Genomic DNA, 20,696 nt, shown 5'->3' with positions numbered 1-20,696 from the left:
TGGCCCTAGTGCTGCCAAATATTTTCCTGCTTGACCCTTTCTGCCCAGAAAGCTCCCAAACATGCATGCTGGCTTCTCTGGAAATCTCCAGTGCCTGAAGCTGGAGCTTGCGAGAGCCAGGACTTTTTGGGGATGTCTCAGAAACCCAAGGATGATTTTGGTGACAGCTTTTCACATATTTTCACATACATACCAGAGCTCCTGAGTCTCATCCACACTGGACTTCACAACCAGAAAAACCCAGAAATTTTTCAAGTGTGCCTGTGCACAATATATACAGGTGACATTCATGTGTGTATGGAAACTGGCATGTTTTGATGTGACCTTTACTGGTGTTTACTTGAATTAGAGTGATTGGCTCGGAGTTGTTAGCGTTGAAAGTAGTAACCTGTAGTTGCAGAACTGAAGTGTCAGGAAGTAATATGTCATGAGATTCATTACAGGATGATGCTAACAAGTCTTCAGAGTAATTTGGGGATTAAAAAACATTGTCGTATATTTTTGTCTATAAAAGATTGACCCCCCTCAGGTAATAAATTAAAGAGAGGTGACGCTGTAGGATTCCAACTGTGAAGAATAATTTTCAAATTAAAGGCTAATTCTTCAGCCAAAAGTAACAGTTGTGTTTCATTGGACTTAAAAGAAGGATTACGTGCTTTACAGTATATTGGCTATTCTGTAGGTGTTTTAAGGTAAGAAATGTCTCTCTGTAAGATTTGTTCTGAGGCAAAGGGGTGTGCCAATGCAAGGGTTTAAAAAAAATTCACAAAAGACTAACCCTTGTTTTTTTTATTTGCATTTTCAGTTTTTGTCATAGGAATTAAGTTTGCCAGTTGTGCTTAAAACAGTATTTTATATCCAAAAGGGACAGTATATCACAGACAGGCAAATGAACACCGTCTTTTAATTTTATAGTAGCTAAAATGGCTTATTTCTTGGGGGCTCTTGTGTTCATTGCCTGCCTTCCTGAGACCTTTCTACCTCTTAACTCCATTTTACTTTTGCACCGTATTTCTTTATTTACTGGTTAAAATTCTGGGAGGTAGAGAGAAGTATCAAAGTGTATGGTAAGAGAACAGTAATTCTTACAATTATAACCCTTTCTGGAAACATGGTGATGCTAGGTTTCAGCTATGTCCACTGTTTTTAAGCTTGTTCCGTGCTCTTCCCTTGAGGGTATTGCTGAACAAATAGCTTTAGCAGAAGCTGCAAGAGCTTTTCCAGTCAAGCAGAAGTCTAGGAGTCCAGATTCCTTGTTTCAGTTCTGATTCTGCTGTAGTATCACTGTTACTTATTTGTCCCTTGACTTACCTATCTTTAAAATTGTAATGTTGGTATTTATCTTGAAATTTGGTGGAGACTTAAAGCCTGACTCAAACTGAAGTCAGTGGGAGCTGTTCATCTCCAGGTACGTGCTTGAACTAGACCTGTAGTTTACTGGTGTTAGCTGAGTCCTTGGAGATCCTTAGATGAAACCACCTACGAAATATGAAGAATTACTGCTATTTGCAGAGTGTTAGGGTGATAAGATAAATTCAAATACAGGGTCCTTGACCCTGGCTGTGAACAGTCTAAATTAGGCATAACACAACAAGAATAGGGATTTATTTTTTAAAGCTTGTGGGGAATCAGAAAATATGTGTGTTATTATGTCTTGCCAAAATGCTGCAATAAGATGCTTTACTCCTCATTCCCTGCCTCATTCACAATTTTACAGCATTCTGGTTATTTCTGGGGGCAGCAGGGGAGAACACCACAGAGATCAAAAGATCTACAGCTGCAAATCTCTCAATAGATCTGCCTGATGCTCTGGGTTGTTGGAATGGCTGTCAGTGCTGATCGGATTTCTGTATCAGAAGCTGGACACTGTGACCCTTTCCACTGGCATCAGTCCAGTAAAACTCTACTGGTGTGGAGGTTCCCACTCAGTTGCTTTGGATTTGGCCTCAATTACAGAATTTGGGGGGTGGGGGTGAGGTGGGGGGAGAACCAACCTTCCCGCTTCCTTGCTGATCATTGAAACAACAGCAAAAATTATCCCTGTTTAGTGTAGGTTTTGAGATTGCTTTGGTGCCAGGAGTTCTGCCACCTGTTCCCAACAGGACATTTTGTGAATAAGAAACCTGGTAATTTTTGAGTAATAATCGACACGTGCGCTTGCAAAGTGCACTTTGATAATCTGTTTAGTGAAGGAGATAAACCTTCTAAGCATTACTGATCACTAGGAGAATGGGTTTCTTTAGTGCAGCCTAGACAGACAGTAAATGTTTGTTTTCATTTGTTTAAAGGAACCTCAGCAGGAAGTTTTGAAGAGAAAGTCTGAAGATTGTCTTGTAAAAAACACAGTAAAATGTCTGATTTATTTGTTTGTTTGTTTGTTTGTTTATTTATATATTTTTGTATTCTGCTTGTCCTACTGTTTGACAATGTGATAGTGAAAAATCAGCCTAGCCTGGAGGTGATGCTGACTAGCCAGGCTTCTTGGTGTTACGAAGGGAGTTAAAGTAGAAGCGGTTCAGACTGCCTGCTGGTAAAAGTCAGCATAACTCCATGCACCTGGGGGACCTGGAGGACCTGACTTGTTAGGTGGTGTGGAGACAGAAGCAAATACTTGTAACCATTAGTAAATTAGGATGCACCTTAAGCAAAGCCCAATGCAAGGAGAAAACACCTTATCAGCCTGGTGCCGGGCTGGGTCCTCAGCAGGAAGGTCTACTTTCCCAAAGGCATTTTCCTATCCTTGCCTTCCCAGGCAGCTGCTCTGCCAGACCCTTTCTCAAGCAGGAGGAGGGATGAGAAGAAACAGGGAATTAACCCTCTGCTTACGAGAGACTCTTCTCATAGTTGGCAAATAATGATCAAGAAGATACTATCTCCAAAAAAAGAAAGAAGACATTTGCTGTAATTGGAAGGGTCAGATAAGATCTTTCTGCTGTTGAAAATCTGTTTTACAATATCCCTCTAGATGGATAGACTGTTAAAACAGCAACAGTGCTGCCTTGGATTCTGGTAGCGGTAAAGGGGTTAAATCATTTTTGGCAGCCATTGATCATGTAAAACCATGAAGCAGTTCCAGTAGAAAGAGATGTGTAGAGGTAGAAAATATCGGACCGAGTGCATGCTCTCTGCGGATAATAAAAATTACCCACTTTCTCACAGATGTCGAATCTGGCAGTTTTCCACTAAAAATTTGGATTGCATATCAACTATCCAAATTATTTTAGTGTCTGTTGAAGAGTGTGTTTGGCAGGGTTTCCAGTAGGAAAATAGGAAGTCGATTTGAAAACATTAATACTATTTGAATACAACTGCTTAAGCTGATTGTTCCTTAGATGAACTCCGGTGGAAACACATTCTGCCCAACAAGTCTCCAGGTGGAGAAAGAGGAGATATGAAATCTCTACTTAAAAGGGCAGGGAGAGGGCTGCCCTTGGGATGCAGGGGTTTTATCTCCCTCATTTTTTGCCCTCCTGCTTTCTTAGTTATGGACAGCCTGGTTAAGTAACAGGGATATTATAATAGCTGGACAAGCATTTGAAAGGAACAAGAAGTCAAAAGGGGAGGATAGTCATTTAAGAGAGCAAGTATACAAAGTACCTGTATAGCTTCTTGGGTTCCAAATGAACTTTCCTGATTTGGGAAAGGCAGGTGAATCACGGAGGCCTCCTCAGCTAAGGTGCATATACAGCAGACAAATACCATCAAAGCAGTAAGGTGCGGGTTAGAGGCATCAAGACTGGGAAGACAGGACAGCATAGAAAGCAATCAGAGGTACATCATCATTTGAAATAGGGTATCTGGCACAAGACGGTCCCAGAACAGCACAGGATTTTGGAGTTATTACTGGACCTATGAGACAAACACTCAACTATTGCGCATAGGGTTTCTTGCATCTTTTGCTGAAGCAGAAGCAGGGTAACAAAGTAGTGAGGTGTGGTGATACTTCTATTCTTAGGCTGTAATTGAGACACAGTAGGACGAAGTTAAAGAGAAGAAAGTATCGGAAGAACAGACTGAAAATTTCCTCACGCTGAGTTTGGCTAGAAAGTAACTTGAGCCTATGGGTCATGGATATCGTAAAATACTTGAAAGCTAAATAACAGGACACTGATGCACTTCTGAAAGGAAGTGATGGAAGTGATGTTCTGGCAGGCACTTCCATTGGCTTTGACAGGCTACTTTAAAGCCAGCAGAAGTTAATATTTCTAACAGGGGATATAATCAGAGTAACATTTTACTGAGTTTTTCACAGAACAAAAAGCTAATAGAAAAAAAACGCACTCTGATAGTCCTAGTGTTCTTCTAGACTCCTTTTGTCAGATCTTGACAGTGTCTCATTCACCAAGCATCACGAAGGATGCTGGTTTGACAGCTTGGACCAGGAGTAGTAGTATAACGGAGCTGTTGTGCTAGTGTGACTTCATTATTCAAGTCACATCAGTTTAAAACCAGTGCAGGGCTGGTAGGTTTGCAGGGCAGAGTAGCAGACTATTTCTTTGTAAATCCTGTGGCTCTTCTGTTTTCCTCTCCTACCTTTGTCCCCTTACTAAAGTCAAATACCCGTGGTCAGAAGAGCTGTCCTGCACTCCTGCTTGTTGTTGTTACTGTGCTGCCAGAAGACTGGCGTATCGTTCTAGTATGAAGCTCAAACGTGAGGAAGGGAGTTTCTGCTCCAGAGAGCTCGTGCTCTTCAGAGGTCAGAGTCAAGTGCTTCTCCTGTCTCTGATCTGTCAGTGCGCTGATACACTTCTAAAAATGCTCCTCGTAAAAATTCTCTGGCTTTGCCACATTTAGTCTTTTGATCTGGTGCTTGGAGAATTATTGTCAAGCCATGGTGGGTATCTGAAGGAGAACAATGGAAATCCTATGGTGTTGTTTGTGGTGGGTATTTGTTTGGTTTGGTTTTTTGTTTGTTTTGTCTAGTAAAATTCTTGACATAGTGAAAATTGTTAGCAATTTATTAGTGCATATCAGAGAGGAAACCAGAATGTCATCTTTCAGAGGACTTTGAGGACTCTTCTGATAGGCGGTCTGGTCAGTTGTTCCCATTTGCCTCAAGTCAGACAAGGTTCCCCAAGGTGGTGTCCATCCAGCGTATTGTGTGCTGGGCTGGGTTATGTGCTGCTGCTGGGGGCTGAGAGCACCAATGGGTTCTTGTGCTGGAGTGGGGCCTGGGGTATGTCGTAGAGGATAGTAGTTTGGAACAGTAGAGAGAAGAAGAAAGAAACGGAGAGGTGTTTGAAGTGTCTTTGGGGGGTGGAGGGGAGGGAAGTGTACCCATCAGGTCATGATTAGATTGTTTTCTTTTTTCTCTCTCTTGCCCATCCTTCATCCTTTCAGTCAGGAAATGTGTTCCCAGATACTTAGATGGCCTACTGGAAGTGATGAATGATCTGTGGAATAGTTGGAAGATTTCATGATGCATCTTGTAAAATTATGACCACTGTGCCTTTGGGGATAGGTACAGTCTGTCATCTATGCACCTCAGAGCATTGTCTATATGCAGTCATTGTTGTGGCACACAAGATACTCATTGTAGGATCCCTACACGCAGAACTGTGGCAAAAGGAGTTTAGTTTTTGCTGCATTGTCTGTGGTAGAGAGTATCGCCAGTCAAAACGCTAGGTTCCAGTTGAGGACTTCTCCTTTTTTGCCAGGGTATAACACAGAGAGAATAGGTGAGATAATTCAGCATGTGTATGTGAGGCTTGTCAAGTTGGTGGCACACAGAGAAATTTAGGTCAAACCCAAAGCAATGCTATGCCTGATCATCCAACCACCGAACAGGAAAATATTTTTATTATCAAGGAAGACACCTGACAAAATAGCTTTTGGGTCTCTTAACTCGTGTCCACAGCCCCAAAACCTCAACAAATCTCACTTCTGCCTTGTGTAATAAAGGTTGTTCGTGCATACATTCAGACTGTTTAGTGTGTATCCTATGTTGCTGGTACATCCTGACAGGATGGGTGAGTCAAATCGAATAAAACAAGTCTCTCCACTTCTTGCCAATCTTCAGTGTCAAACAAGGATGCCAAATGCAGTAGGCCTTTTGGTCTAGATGGTTTGCTTGGATCTGCCCATGTGATTCACTTTCGCATTTAAAGACCTGTGTTACATACCTTTTTTTTTTATATAGATTTGAGAGGCAACTTTCAGTATTTCACTGCTTTCTTCAACTGAAAACCGAAAAAGTAAGAAAGGGAGTCAAATCCAGATGCTGTGGTGTTGTCTAGGTCTAAATCTAGTCTATGTATGGATTTGGTCTCTTGCCCAAAGATTACAATGGAAACTGCTTTTGTTACTCCTATTGTAGGAAAACAGGAAGTTTTAGGAATTCCACGGAGTCAGGTTTTGTGATATTTCAACCCCAGTTACAGGAACTGTTTTTGCTGGTTTACTTAAGACTATAGGGAGATTTATTTATTTTTTCAGTGATTTAACAGAGAGCCAAGGCAATGTGAGCAAAACACTAAACAACTCTCCAGTGCTCATATTTACACAGTCCTTTAACTTTTGGGCATACTTTTATATGTAAATTAGGCTGATTTGATTATACAGCCTTCCCCAAAGCCAGGGGCAATTTCTCTTCCTGTTCTTTGCATGTGTACATTTCTTCTACCATGGTAGGCATAAGTGTTCTTCATCTTCACAAACATATAGCCGGTAGGTGTTATAACAAGTCTCAGCTTGCTGAGAGAAGTCTGTAAAACTAAAAACTATTTTCCAATGTGGTTAATAAAATACTTTCCTCCTCCTTTATATGGTTTTAACAGACATTCAGGGTTCCAGTTCCTCTTAACCTGCTTTCCAGATTTCTTGGGAAATCAAACTTGGAGTTGAGAGCAGAACTGACTTAGAGCAGTCTAGATTCCACAGGCTGTAATCAATTAAAGCTGGTCAGGGCTTTAGATTGTTCTCAGAGTTAAACTATATGGAAGCCTATTTTTTGAGGTACTTTTGCCATCAAAGCTTGGATTCATCTCTATAGGATTAGTAATAGAAATTTCATGAAATCTTCCCTTTTGATCTCTCTCTGTGAGATCCGTGGCTCGGCCAGAGATCCAGTTGTCAGGGTTTTCAGGTTTTCATTTTTCATCTTAATGTGGGTGGATGGCTTTTGCCTTTTTTCTCCTCCCCCAGCTGAAAACCTTAGCGCATGCTGGCAGATAGTTACCGCCGGTCAATCCTAACGTAAGAAAATAATATGAATTTAAGTAATTTGCCACGTGAGGCACTGACAAGTGTGTACAGACAATACATAATTTTCTGATTTTCCTCCTCTCCCCACCTCCTTCATCCAGCTCTGAGGTGAATGTGGTAATAAGACAGACACTGAAACTGAGGCTTTCTGTTCTTGTTAGGTACTGAATTTAATTTTTTGTATTTGGATAGACTGTCGTCTCAGCTGGAGACCTTCTCTGCTGTTCCTTGTAGCTGAAAAGTACAACTGAATTTTCATGTCTGACTCTTTGCAGGTAACTGTTACGAGTTTATTTAAATAATTCTTGGAAAGGAGGTCTATATTTTGAGCCCTTTTTTAGGCAGGATGATCTTCACTAGCTTTTGAGCAAGATTTATCCAAGAAAACTAAGCAACTTAGCAAAACCAAATAATAAAGCAGCACATTTTAAATGAACTGCATTCTAGAGGCAAATGTTTTTTACCCACACCCACATATATGTTAACGTACAGAATTAGTCCTAACCTGCCAAAAGAAGAGAATACACAACACCTTTCAAAGATGCAAATTGACAATTAACGAAACAATAGAGTTCTAGCCTCCCTTTGCTGAGGTGCAAATTGATAATCAGATTGCAATGAAAAGCTGGTCGCTTCTATTTAAAATTTAGTTGGAGGTGAAGGCTCCCCAAGGAAGACTGGGAGGGAAAGGGACAAAGTAATGCACGCAGTTCTGCACTGAGAAAAACCCACATAAGGAGCACTGGGATATCAGGCTAACTGCTGTAAACTGTACAGTTTGCATATGATTAATTGTGACAACAACAGTGATGAGAAGGGGATAGTAAAATTTGGTTATTTTACTGAATAGGAGAGGGCAGAATCTGAGGGGTAGCAGCCTCTTTTCGTTCCTGTCCATATCATATGCCCCACAGTGATGTTGATGAGAGAAACTGCAAACACTGTGTGGTAATTTTTTGCAGTCTCGCCCTCACTCTGCCCATTAAAGTCCCTGTTGTATTTATCCTAATGTTTCACACACCCCTGAGTTGCTGCAGGCAGCTACTAGTTTACTTTATCCCAACTTGCCTCAGATCTCTTCTCCTTTCCAAATATGAAATTTCGCATAATGATTTCTACTTCAGTTTAAGAGCAGATAAAATATGAGAACTACTGCTAGCTTTTCTACCAGTAAGTTTTAGTGTCCAGCGCTCAGGAGACTGTAAAGCAGGGGTTTTTACTGCGGGACTGCAGGAAATTTCCACGTTATTAAGCTCAGGAGGACATGAAGAGTTCGAGATCTGTTTGGGAATTACCATTCAGATGACAATCTGAAGAAATGGTCATAAACTTTGTTTTCTATCTTCCAGCCATCAGACGCATGTTCGTTCTGTGCTTTTGGCCAACACTAATGAAGTCGGGGCCTTGTCATGTCCTTTCACGGCCTGTGTTATTTCTGCTGCTATGTACTTATGAGTATTGCTGGGTTTTACTGGGATTTTTGCTTTGATTTTAGTTTACCCATGGCTGGTTCCAAGCATTGTTTACTTTTAAACATCTAATCTCTCAAAAGATCAGTGTTACCATGTGTAACTTTGCACTATGAGAAAGGAATTGGGTGCTTAACTTAAACTGACTCTCAGTAGGTCTTGTGGACGTTGGTTTTAATTTTGTTCTTCTGAATTCTTTTCACAAGTTTTGTTACTATGGGAGATGAATTTTGGAAGTAGAAGAGTAATTTAAGGATAAGACCTTTTTTAATAATCAGAATAATTTGTGGCATTTGACAAATATATCTATGTATAGTCTAGGATTTTTAAGACTGGTTGGAGTATTTGAGACTTTGTTAATTTGAATCCAAGCCGTATGATTAAATGCCCTAGATATCTTGGAAAGTTTCAGCCATAATTATACAATTTTAATGAATTTGTTGCTCTTGAAAATGTTGAGTTGACAGCTGCTTGGGATGAAGTCCTGGCTAGCTGTAGCACATGATAGGTAGGGGACTGCAGAGCCCTGAGCATGCTGCGCAGTACTCAGCGCTCTCCAAACAAAGCTGAGGATCGCTCTTAGCAAGGCCAAGCCTTCCCGTCCCCTCAACAGAGGAACTAGATTTTATGTTGTGGACAGCAGGCTGGTAGCAGACACCTGCCATCTTCCTCTCATTTCTGGTCAGAGTTTGTCAGCACGTCAGCCCACCGGGATGGTCGTCACAGGCCTTGTGGTGCAAGGAGGAATGGAGAAGTTTTGGACACTGACACTAACAGTGACAGTACTCTTGAGCCTGCATTCAGGGAACGTATTAATCCCTCCTTCAGGTTTCAAGTTTTAGCACTTCTTATGTATTTTGATTAGCACTGACTAGGAGACTCTCAGTGGTGTAGTGGCTTGTTGCATTTAGATACCATTTATTATGAACTAGGCCCAGACGTTGAATATTATCTGACTTCTCTGAAAGCAACCCCTCTTGAGTTAATGTAGTGTTTGACAAGTAAATAATAGTGTATGGTACCCTGTGACCATGTTTTAACCTGCTCCTCATAAGTTTTGATGCATGTATTTAAAGTATGTAGGATGCAAGACGTGTAAAGATAAAGAAGCTTGTTTATGTATTCAAAGATTTCTTCCTGGGCAAGATTCATGTTGATATCACTCTGCATAGCACTTTATTATCCAGCCTCAGGTACAAAGGGGCATATAATCTGAAGTTTGGGGGTGGACTTATTTTTCAAATAAAAGCCATTAGGGCCAGCACTTTTGTCCCTTTTCATGTCTTGTGAAGCCTGTGTGATTTCTAACCCTTTATTTCTTTTTTCTCTCTTTTTTTTTTTTTTAAGCTATTCATGTTTGCTGTCAGGCAGGGCAAATCAATCTTTTCTAAGTACTCTTTAATCATAAATCTAGATGTGTTAAGCTTGCTATTACCTAGCCAGTGGTAACCAGAAACAGAAAAAAGCAGGGGGGAATAGTCTCGACACCATGAGTGGGATCATAGGGCTGCTTGCTCTGTGCACCTTGACTTCAATGATGTTTTTGGTTTTGTTGGTGAGTTGATTTTTTTTTTTTGAAAAAGAGGCTACTTTAGTATTCTGTCTAATTAACGTGCTTTGTGATGTCTGTTTTGTGGACTCTGAATGTTCATTTCACTGAACTTACATTTCCCCTCTGGTTTTCAATAAATCTTGGTGTACCTTTGTATCCTGCCATCTTTTCTGCTCTTTTTCCCCTAGAGTGTTAATTCCCACCCCCTGAATATCTGTAAAATCAGCATTTTATTTTTCCCCTCCTGAGCAGCTATTGCCATCAGCTGTTTTGAAATAATGGCTTTAGATGTGTCCCTTATAGTACCTTGACCCCTCTGTCTGATTTATCATTAATTTCCAGAGATTTGTTCCAGGCTTGAAATAATTCCTTTCCCCCAGGGTCTTGAGTTAGAAAACACACAGGAACCTACTTCCCTTGTTCTTTTGTACCTGGGACATTAATCATATTGCCTACCTCCCTGGCACATGGAGACACTCCCAGTATGGTTAAAGATATCCTGAATGTCCTTTGTTGGCTTCTGTTATAACAACATACTTCTGAGTTTGTATCCTATCTTGCTACTGCTTGTATCTTGCATCATGCCCCAGACACTCACACTCTTGCTTCTGGGAAGAGCAGTGCTTTTCTGCCCCAGTTTTCTGCCCAATTACTTCTTCCTACTTATCTTGGCACAGGATACTGTACCAGTTAAAAGGGAGCATACCCACAGTGTAGGCACATGATATGGCCATATGCAGTAGAACTTGGGCTTTATGTAACAGTGTAGGAATACTTGTAGATCATCGTTTTATTGGGCTTGTAAGAGTAGTCATCTTATGAATACTTCATCTGATGTGGTCAGCAGAAATTATTCTATCTTGGGTTATAAGTTTTCTTCATTTGAATGTATTGGTCTTAGTGGGATGTGTTCAGAAGGCATTGCACCAACCAGGCAGCAGATGATACCTGCTTGGACCTCTTCTGTCAGGTTGGGAACTGCAGAGAGGTCGTGGAATGATGAAGAGTTAAGAAGTGATTTGGTCTTGAAAGACTGGGGATGATCAGAAAGACTAAACAGATTTTAAAAAATAGGTTTGGTTTTAATTCTTCCTAAGGCAGGGAGATCAGACAATTTGCAGCTTAAAAAAAAAAAAGTCTTGAAAGTCTTGGACATTAAGGAGTCTGTGGATGTCCTAGGAAATCAGTGCAAAACAAAACAAGTGCTTTTATACTGAGTAGTATTAAAGTATAATTTTATTTCCTATATATTCTAATAAGTAACCAAATCTGAGTACAAAGTAGATGCTTGATGCTGCTTGATTCAGGTGATGCCTGGTGTGGCTAGGGTGCACCTGAAGAGATGAGGGAGAGTCAAAGCTGCACCACTGAGTACAAAACACCAACCCATTCCTGTGGCAGTGGTGGGAATGAAGGCAAAGGGATGTCAGAACATTTGTAACCTATCAGAGTGAGCAGCTCTCCTGAGTTACCTGTGCTAGGCACTATGAAAGTTATGTTTCCTTTTGAAAGTTAAAATCATAAATAAATATCAGCTAGTCCTTTGGAGATCATTCCCATGCCAGGACCCAGTTATTACGTTCTGTTCTTTCTTAAAATAGTAATCAACTTTTTCCAGGAAAAGGACTGAAAAGATTTCTGTGCTGGAGAACCTGTTCCTTTGTAGCTGAGGCTCGCTGAAACCCTCTGCTTCTTTCCAGTTGCTGCAGTGCAGCCCAGCAAGCAGTTACACACTGCTGCTTAGACTGTGATTGCAAATGTAGTGTACCCATATCTCTGTGTCTTGAGACAACAGGAGCTGTCATGCTTGCCAATTCTAAAAAGTAACAACCCAGAAAACTAAATCCACCCTGACCAATTATGAATTTTAGCCCTCCTGATACAAAAAGAAAACGGGGGAGGAGGAGAACTGAACTGAAAAAAAAAAAGACAGTGAAAATATTGATACTGATTTAAATACCTTTAGAATTGTTTTGTACAGTTATTGGAGTGGTTTAGTGACCTTTGATCACATGAAGTGCGTCATTGTGTATGAGGCAAAGAATAATTAAATGTATATTACACATTGCTTCTTGTTTGCAAACCTCATGCTAACTAAGTTCAGTTGTAATCTGTGAGGATCCACAGGCACGTTAGCTGGCAGAGCTAATATGTAACAACAATACAGACAAACATTTTGAAAGGAAAACATCAAGTCCTACTACTCACAGTGTTTACTGAATTAGAGACTTCAAACACTGTGGCTGTAGATAACAGTACAGCTTGCTCCTTGCCTCAGTATTGGAAGGATTGCACTGCTTCCAGTGCCTGGGAAAAACTTGCCTAAGACCAAAGTATGTCATGAAGTTTTGTTCCTTGCAGGGATCTGTGAATAGAAACCCCATTTATGAGGCAGAAGCAGCTACAAATTGTATGGTGTGTTATGGTAAACAAATGACCTTGAGAGCCATGGAAAAGTCAGAGCCACACTTACGGGCCTGTATGCCACAGTGCGGGCATCCACAGGAGTAAGAGATTTCTCTCCATCTCATTGCACTTGTGCCTGGTGTCCTTGGATGAAGGATGCCTGAAATCTCAAATTACCTGGAGATGTTTTCTAGTAATACTAAGCTAGAATAAAAATAAATAAAAAGAGCTTTGACTAAAACAATTCTAAGACTAATCTATAAATGTCGGGATAAAACAAAATATATGGGCAATCTCAGGTTTTGCTGATGACATCTCACCTTTAGCTCCCCAGCATCACTGCACTGGAGCCATGACAAGGTATGTGATGGCAGTGTAGAAACCAGATGTGGTGGTGACCATGTTTCTGGTGAGGAACTGGCATTTCAGCTGTGTTTTGTGGTTCAGCTTGCAATAGCTGCTAGCAGGAGGGGTGTGATGGGCAGCAGCTGTATAGTGATGGGCGGCACACACAGTATTTCTACTATGGGAAAATATCCCAGGTTACTATATTGCTACCAAATCTTCTGTACAAGAGGGCCTGTGAGGTTCTGGAGGGCTGGGTAGCTGTTTCTTCTTTTTCTTTTCTCTGTACGTTAACTCTGCTTCTCATTTGATTGCGGGAGTGCCCATCGTTGAGCTTCAGAGCAGCTGGCTCCTCTCCTTCCTCGCTGCTCACTCTCACCATCTCAGTTTGCCCATTTCCTGGAAACCTCACCCACCACTTTCTGCTCTGAAATGGTCATTTCTTGGGCAGATGCAGGAGCGCAGCATGGCTGGCTTGCTTGTAACCCTTCCTGTCCCTCTGTGCTGCTGCAGAGTGTGGCGAGAGGTGCCGGTGGTAAAATGCCGAGCTGGGCCAGCTCCAAGGATGCGTGTGTGAAGCAGGACCAGGCTGCATCAGGCAGAGTGGCTCAGGGCAGGCTGCAGGAACAGTGTTTTGGACCCCACAGCGACACACCTGATAACAGTTGGGTGTTGTTTTGGGACTGTGCATGTGTAGAATCAGAGTATTACTGTGGGATCTGTGTTTAAAAAAGAGGAATTTCCTAATAATTTCAAGGTGGTAACGGGGGGAGAGTCGGCTGGAAAGCTGAAGTTTCTGCCTGTTTTGGTTAACTGATTCAGCCTTTCGAGGTCATTTAGGGTGGATTGATATGTTCTCATTCTCCGTATGTGTGGCAGTGCAAGGATCCTGCAGATTGCAATAAACGGGGAAAGGGAAGGAGCAGATTGTCCTACCGGAAAGTAAAAGACTCTTTCAGGATTGTGTAGGTTGTGTAATTTGAAGATCAACATTGCTTATGGTGAACAGATGGAGAGGATGATTAGAAGCTACAAGTGCCCTCCTGTGCTATAGGCCCAATGTCAGATAAACTACCTCTACAGAAAATTATCACTTTCTGAAATTCTAGGACAACTGTAGGATGCGTTCTATGAAATTGAGAGAGAAAACTGGTGTGAGGAGGAGGAAAGGATGTAGACTGTTAACTGTGTGAGACTGCAAACTGCCTCTTGCGAAGCTTAGATTCAAGGTAGTTTTAGTGTCTGGGAATGGTCGGCATTGTTTTTATGAAACCGAGCAAAAGGAAATTCCCATTATTTCAATCCTGGAGCTCAGTGTGGTGATCATTAGTACAAACCAGTGTGATTTTTTTTTTTCTCCTCAGTGAGGGCGCACTCACCCACCTCATGAGGTGTAACAGCATAGTACTTACCACACACCTGAGCACACATTAAAATCTGCCCCAGTTATGCATTTTGTTACACATGGCTGTAGTGGAAGTGTCTGAAAACGTCTGGATGAGATCAGTCTACCAGTGCATATACACTGTAAGACAATGTGTAGTTGGTATTAAAGGTTGTTTATGGGTTGTGGGTTTGGGTGGTGGCTTTTTGTGTGTGTGTGCGCGCACCTTTTTGTTGTGTTTGTGTCAGATGCATTTACCTAATGAATGGCAGTGTTGTAAAGCAACATACTGTGATTGGGGAATAAATCATGGGAATACACTGAGCTGACATAGATCCTTTCCCATCTGAGAACGAAGCATCTTTCTCTAGGCTTAACTGGCAATACAACCTGCATGCCATCAGGATCCCAGTTAGAATCAATACTGTGAGAAGTACGAGCACATACAACGGCAGGGTTCAAAATCTTGTAACTGAGTAAGTAGACACTGGTGTCTGGCCAGCACCTGACAGACAAAGCAGTCAATATCAGAGCAAGAAAGCACGGTGGAGCTTTCTTGTGAGCTACATAAGGGCTGGGATGGAAGTTCTGCTCAGTAAGTAGTAAAAATACTGAAATCAGGAGAAGACAAGTCTGTTTTCCCAAAGATGAAGCAAACCAAACTATAACATGGAAAAAAGAGGATTTTGTTCATACCCGTGGTTAAATCAATGAGAATTATAACAGTGAGTTTAAAAGGGGAGATGTTCGAGCATCTGATACACTTCTCTGGCACCAACAGAGAGTCCTCCATCATGTGTAGAGAGCACTTTTCTCCAGCCATAGAAGCCAAAGTCTTCTCAGGACCTCACATGTATAGCATGGGGTCAAAAACAATGTCTGCTCTTGTCCCACCTTCGTAAAACACCAAGGAGTGGTTACCTCTACCGGCTGTTATTGACAGGAGAGCCTCTGTTCAGGGCCCAGGGTGAGAGCACCATGTATTGGTGCACGTGTGTGCTAATCCACAAATGGCTCATATACAATAGATGCTATTTAAAATGTTTCTTACCAGTGGGTAAGAAGCTGGAAGTGTTGACACGTATTCCATGTACTTAAAAGAATATTTTAACTGCTGGCACCCTTTAGCAGCTTATTCTTGGTGGTGGTAAACATAATGGCAAGAATGTGCTGCACAAGGAAAAGAAAGAAATGGTCAAAATATGACTGCATATTATTCTGTTTTTGTAGTATGTGCATGTTTGTTCATGTGTGTGTAAACATACCCTGCAGAATCAGAGTATACAGCAACATGGAAGATGTTACTAGCACATGTATATAATGTATGGTATTACATACAGAAATTGTTTGTTAAATGAACACTAAGATTGTGAAGTCAGGCACTCAAAGCATAGGAAATGCCAGAATTAGATTTGCCTGCACAACCTTAATTCAGCCCCTTTGTGCATATGCATTATGATACAGTCTTTAATTACATGATCACATATCAGACCACTGAAATGATGGTGCTGACAGAATGAGAAGATATTCAATATTTTTTTAATCCTTATTGTTTGTGTGGCCCTGTGGCAGGCATGATCTGCACACATTTAAACCCTATCTTGAAAAAAGCAATTCCATAATATTCAAATAATAAATACATGTGAAAATTACTAACTTTTTGACATACTTCTGTGTGATTTTTATCACCATATTATTTGAATACGGATGTTAATTGGTTCTCACAATATCCATCTTGACGGTATGTATTCATGTTACAGATATGGAAAATTTTTTTTTGAAGGGGATGAAAACAGACCAGCTCACTCAAAACCTGCCTAAGTAGTAACAATTGATCTAAACCCTGGCAGCAATCCAGTTCATTTCAGTCTGCCTTAATCTGTTTTTTTATTTGTCAGGGGGATTCCTGGACCACCTGAAAACATTTGAACCCACCTACCCCCCAGAAATGCCCTTCCCACCTGGCTTGGGGGAACACTGAGAAAAAGCATTTTTGTGCCCCCTTTCTGAAGCTGAGCTACCATGTATCCAGCAAGACAAGAGCCCTGCAGCAAGCCAGGGACCGAGCTGGCCTGGCTATAGCGTGGATGCTCAGCGCTCGGAGGGACAGGGCCTTGAATGGAGTGGTTGGTCCCATGGAGAGATACAGGCACTTAGCCTGATGTTAGCAGAAGAGAAGGTACGTAGCTTAAGCAAAAAGGATCCTTGTTGAAGGGTGCTTTTCTGTCAGTGGATCGAGAGAAACAGAGTTCAGTTGGACTAGACTTCTCCTGGCCACACCTCAGAGGCATCCCCTCTGTCTCCACTGGATGTAGTGGGAAGCTAACTGCATTTGGACCAGATCTGACTTTTCGAAGTGTTGTTTTCACTTTATTTCAGCTGTTTGTATCTATAAAATATAGCAACAGTTGACTGCAAAATACAGCATCTACACATAACATTCAGGTGTATCGGGTCAGAAAGTGGGGCATGGCTGGCTAAGGGTTTCCTGCACAGACTTAGGATTCCTCCAAACTGTCCACGTTGAGCTTGCAAATCTCTTCCTTATTCAATACTCACATTCCAGTACCTAAAATGAATGAGTTAATGGTCCAGCAGGCAACTTTGTTTTTAAGTATGCATCTCATGTTCATTCCCAGAGCTGGCCCTTCTTGGGTGATATCCTACTAGAAAAAATTGGAATGTGATCATGTAATTAGAGAGCATCGCAATGCATATGCACAAAGACCGAAAGCTCATGCTTTTAATGGCTAAATTAGGAATTATTGTACAATCTTAAGTCTAGTATTTTGCAACTGTTGAATGCTCACTTTTATTCAGCCTTTTTTAACAAGAATGTGTTTTGTAATGTAAAACTGAGGAATAAAAATACAATGTGGAGCTCTGCTGCCCTTTCCTCTGAGTTAAGTTGTTACAGGGGGTTACTTACAGATTTTCAGTAGAGGGCACCACCACTTGGGCCAGCAGAGTACTTGCTGGTAGTAGGCTGTTACTTGCTAGTAGCTGGGGGCAGCACAGGATGGGCTGTGTTGGTCAGAAGTCCAGCATGTACCCCAGACTGTGGGGGTAGCGTCCCCTGGCAGCACTGACGCATTCTGCCATGCACTCTTTTTTTTTTTTTTTTTTTTTTTTTTTTTTTTTTTACTTTTTCATCTTCACTTGTGATTCTTGCTCCTCAGCTTCTGCTGGCCCCATTGCTCTTTTTTTTTTTTTTTCCCCTCAGTGCTCCTTTTTTGTGTTTTAGGTCTTTTCATTAAGTTGCTTTGTCTGTCTTTACTATTTCACAGAATCACAGAATTGTAGGGGTTGGAAGGGACCTGAAGAGATCATCGGGTCCAACCCCCCTGCAAAAGCAGGTTCCCTAGAGCAGGCTGCCCAGGAAGGCGTCCAGACAGGCCTTGAATATCTCCAGAGAAGGAGACTCCACAACCTCCCTGGGCAGCCTGTTCCAGTGCTCTGTCACCATCACCGTGGAGAAGTTCTTTTGCATGTTGGTGTGGAACTTCCTGTGATCCAGTTTGTGGCCATTGCCCCTTGTCCTATCCCCATAGACCACTGAAAAGAGGTTGGCCAAATCCCTCTGTCTCCCACACTTAAGGTATTTATAAACATTAATATTAAACATTAATTATTAAACATTAATAAGATCCCCTCTCAGTCTTCTTTTCTCAAGGCTGAGCAGACCCAGATCTCTCAGCCTTTCCTCACAGGGCAGATGCTCCAGGCCCCATATCATCTTTGTGGTCCTCCATGGGACCCTTTCCAGGAGATCCCTGTCTTTTTTGTACTGGGGAGCCCAGAACTGGACACAGTACTCCAGGTGAGGCCTGACCAGGGCAGAGTAGAGGGGGAGGATCACCTCCATTGACCTGCTGGCCACGCTCTTTTTAATGCACATCAGGATCCCATTGGCCTTCTTGGCCACCAGGGCACACTGCTGGCTCATGGCCAACCTGTCATCCACAAGGACCCCTAGGTCCTTCTCCGCAGAGCTCCTCTCCATCAGGTAAGGAAGCAAACAACAGGGTGTGAGGTTTTGCTCCTTCTAGCTCTGTCCAGTGCTAACACCTGGGAGCTTTCTGGTGACCCAGAAGAGCAGCCGGAGGAAAGGTTTGTGAAGCCCTGTGGGGGGAGCAGGTTGGTTGGCACGGCAGAGGTGGATGTAGCGTGCCCAATGTAACAGGCTGGTCACTCTGTTACACTGATTTTCAGCAGATCTTTTCTGCATGTGTGCAAACTGAAAGCCCCATCTTCCACAGACTTAACATTCAGGTGGCTGGTAGCAAAGGACAAGTCACAAAACTGTCACACTCCCGAGACAGATTTCAAGGACGCTGAACAGCCTTTTAAGCTGAATCACTGGTTTAAGCCAGGGCATCCTAGGAAAAGGCACGTGGCTCAGGCCATGAACAGTACTGCATTTAGGCACTAGAGTTCAGTTTTTGATTTGTATACTCACTGTTGTGGTGGTACTAGCTGCTGCATTTATTTTATTATATATAAAATGTGTGTGGTATTAGGCTATCTCCAATTAGGAGTGGGGCGTTTCTGGCAAAGTGGAGGTCAAGGCTTGCCCAGTAGTGTTGTGCCTCCTGCTGATACTTAGAACAAGTATTTGGGGAGAAATGCAAACTGTAACAGGGCTTTTACAGGAAGGGCTGCAAGAACTCTGTCCTTGTCAGAGGACAATCAGAGATTTAATGTATTACTCCAAATGTTACTTTGCCTTTTATTACAGAGCTGCTTGGACTGACTGGCTGTACGCAGCATGGTTACTGAAGTAAGAAATACTGCTTTGCATTCAAGAAAGCAGATTTTCATGGTTGCATCTGAAAACAAAACAAAACAAAAAAAACAGCTGAAATAAGCCAAACTGTAACAACATAATCAATGATACCAATTTTCAAAAATAATTCATATTAAACTACTATAATACAGGTTTGGGGGATGTGAGATACAGCCATATGTGGAGATTCTAGTCAGCCTGTTGTATTGGTGATAATATACTGTGAGGGGGGATGAGGATTTGCTTCTTTGCCAGTTTTAATAGAGGCAAGGTAACTAATTTGATTCTGGACACTCTCATCATGAGTTGCTTGAAGGTGTTCAAATTTGCTTATGAAATAGTCCCTTCTGAGCTAAGGAGATGGAAATGAGACACTAAAAGGCTTTCTTGAAGTGCTTCCATGTTTCTCAGCTCAGAACATCACATTTGATATTAATATTAGGTACTGAGGCAAAGTCATCAGGTAGGAAAGGGAGGAAATGTAGAAATAGTCATTTTCTTATGTGTTTCCTCAGGATGCTATTTTGAGGCTTTAAAAAAAAAAATCACGCTTTGCTGATGAGGCTGCTGTAAACCAGGGAAGTGGCAGATGTAATTTAAGTCCCAGGGCCCTGCCTTAGAAGAGGTCCAATACTGGCAGCATACATATTGCTTATATGAAAGCAAACAGATGGATACATTTGGTCAGTTCTGCTGGGTTCATATGGAAACCTTCAGAATTTTTCCTACTGTTTTGAGTGGAATACTTAAATCTGTTATCTGCTAAGAGTCTGTAGTTGTCCATGGTGGGTGCTTTTGTAGCTTTGAAAAGTAAGCATTTCCTTACTGAGGATGTCTTTGGATCAGATATGTTTATCTAAGTGATGAAAGTTGTCCCTCCCCACCAATTCCCCCCCCCCCCCCCCCATGCTCCAGGACCAATTCAGCAACTGCTGAGGGAGTGAGCTGGATTTTTCTCAGCTTCTGTGGCATGAGAACTGTCAGCTGAGTCTTAATCATGGAGTTATTACTGGTGGCAAAAATGCAGAAGAGAGAAGAAATGCAGCTTGCTTTTCAGATGCTAGATTGATTGCAGAGACAAGTTTTGGTTATTGTTAGCAGGGGGGAGAGGAAGGAGGAGATGGGGAAAACAAAAACATCATATTTTCTTTAATTAAGAAAAACACTAATTTTCTGATACTAATTCATGCTAAATTCCTGTTGACAGTTTTTGATGTCTCCCAATTCAAAACAACTGAAAGCAATCAAGTGAAGGGAGAAGAATGGAGAATCAAAGAGGGGGAGTGTAGCTGTATTAAAAGAATGCAGCTTGAAGCATTAATACGTAGTCTGGATGGGGAGAAAGGTGGGATTTATGGGTAATGCCTGGGACTTTTATTTGAGAGTACTCATAGGTTAGTATGTGTGCACACGAGTAATGATCTAATATGTTATCTGTTGCATGAAGGAAAAAATTGAGGTGTGACTCACTCTAATCATACAGATTACTGTATGATTGAGACTCACTCAATCATACAGATATGCCAGCGTCTGTATTATCATCACCTGACT

At 41.7% G+C, this 20,696-nt stretch overlaps 1 protein-coding gene across 9 annotated transcripts in view; it reads left to right on the top strand.

Moving 5' to 3' along the window:
- Positions 1-20,696, top strand: part of SOX5 (SRY-box transcription factor 5) — a 643,266-nt gene that overhangs the window by 126,700 nt on the left and 495,870 nt on the right. Inside the window, exon 2 of one of the 9 annotated variants that reach the window (XM_048046776.2) lies at positions 16,258-16,538. The exons of the other annotated variants lie outside the window; for them this stretch is intronic. The gene's annotated coding sequence lies outside the window, so the exon portion shown is untranslated. The remainder of the gene's footprint in view (positions 1-16,257; positions 16,539-20,696) is intronic. 9 annotated transcript variants of the gene reach the window in all.

The sequence above is a fragment of the Anser cygnoides genome, chromosome 1 (assembly GCF_040182565.1).
Source record: "Anser cygnoides isolate HZ-2024a breed goose chromosome 1, Taihu_goose_T2T_genome, whole genome shotgun sequence".
Classification (NCBI taxonomy): domain Eukaryota; kingdom Metazoa; phylum Chordata; class Aves; order Anseriformes; family Anatidae; genus Anser; species Anser cygnoides.
This window is presented reverse-complemented; position numbering and strand designations above follow the sequence as displayed.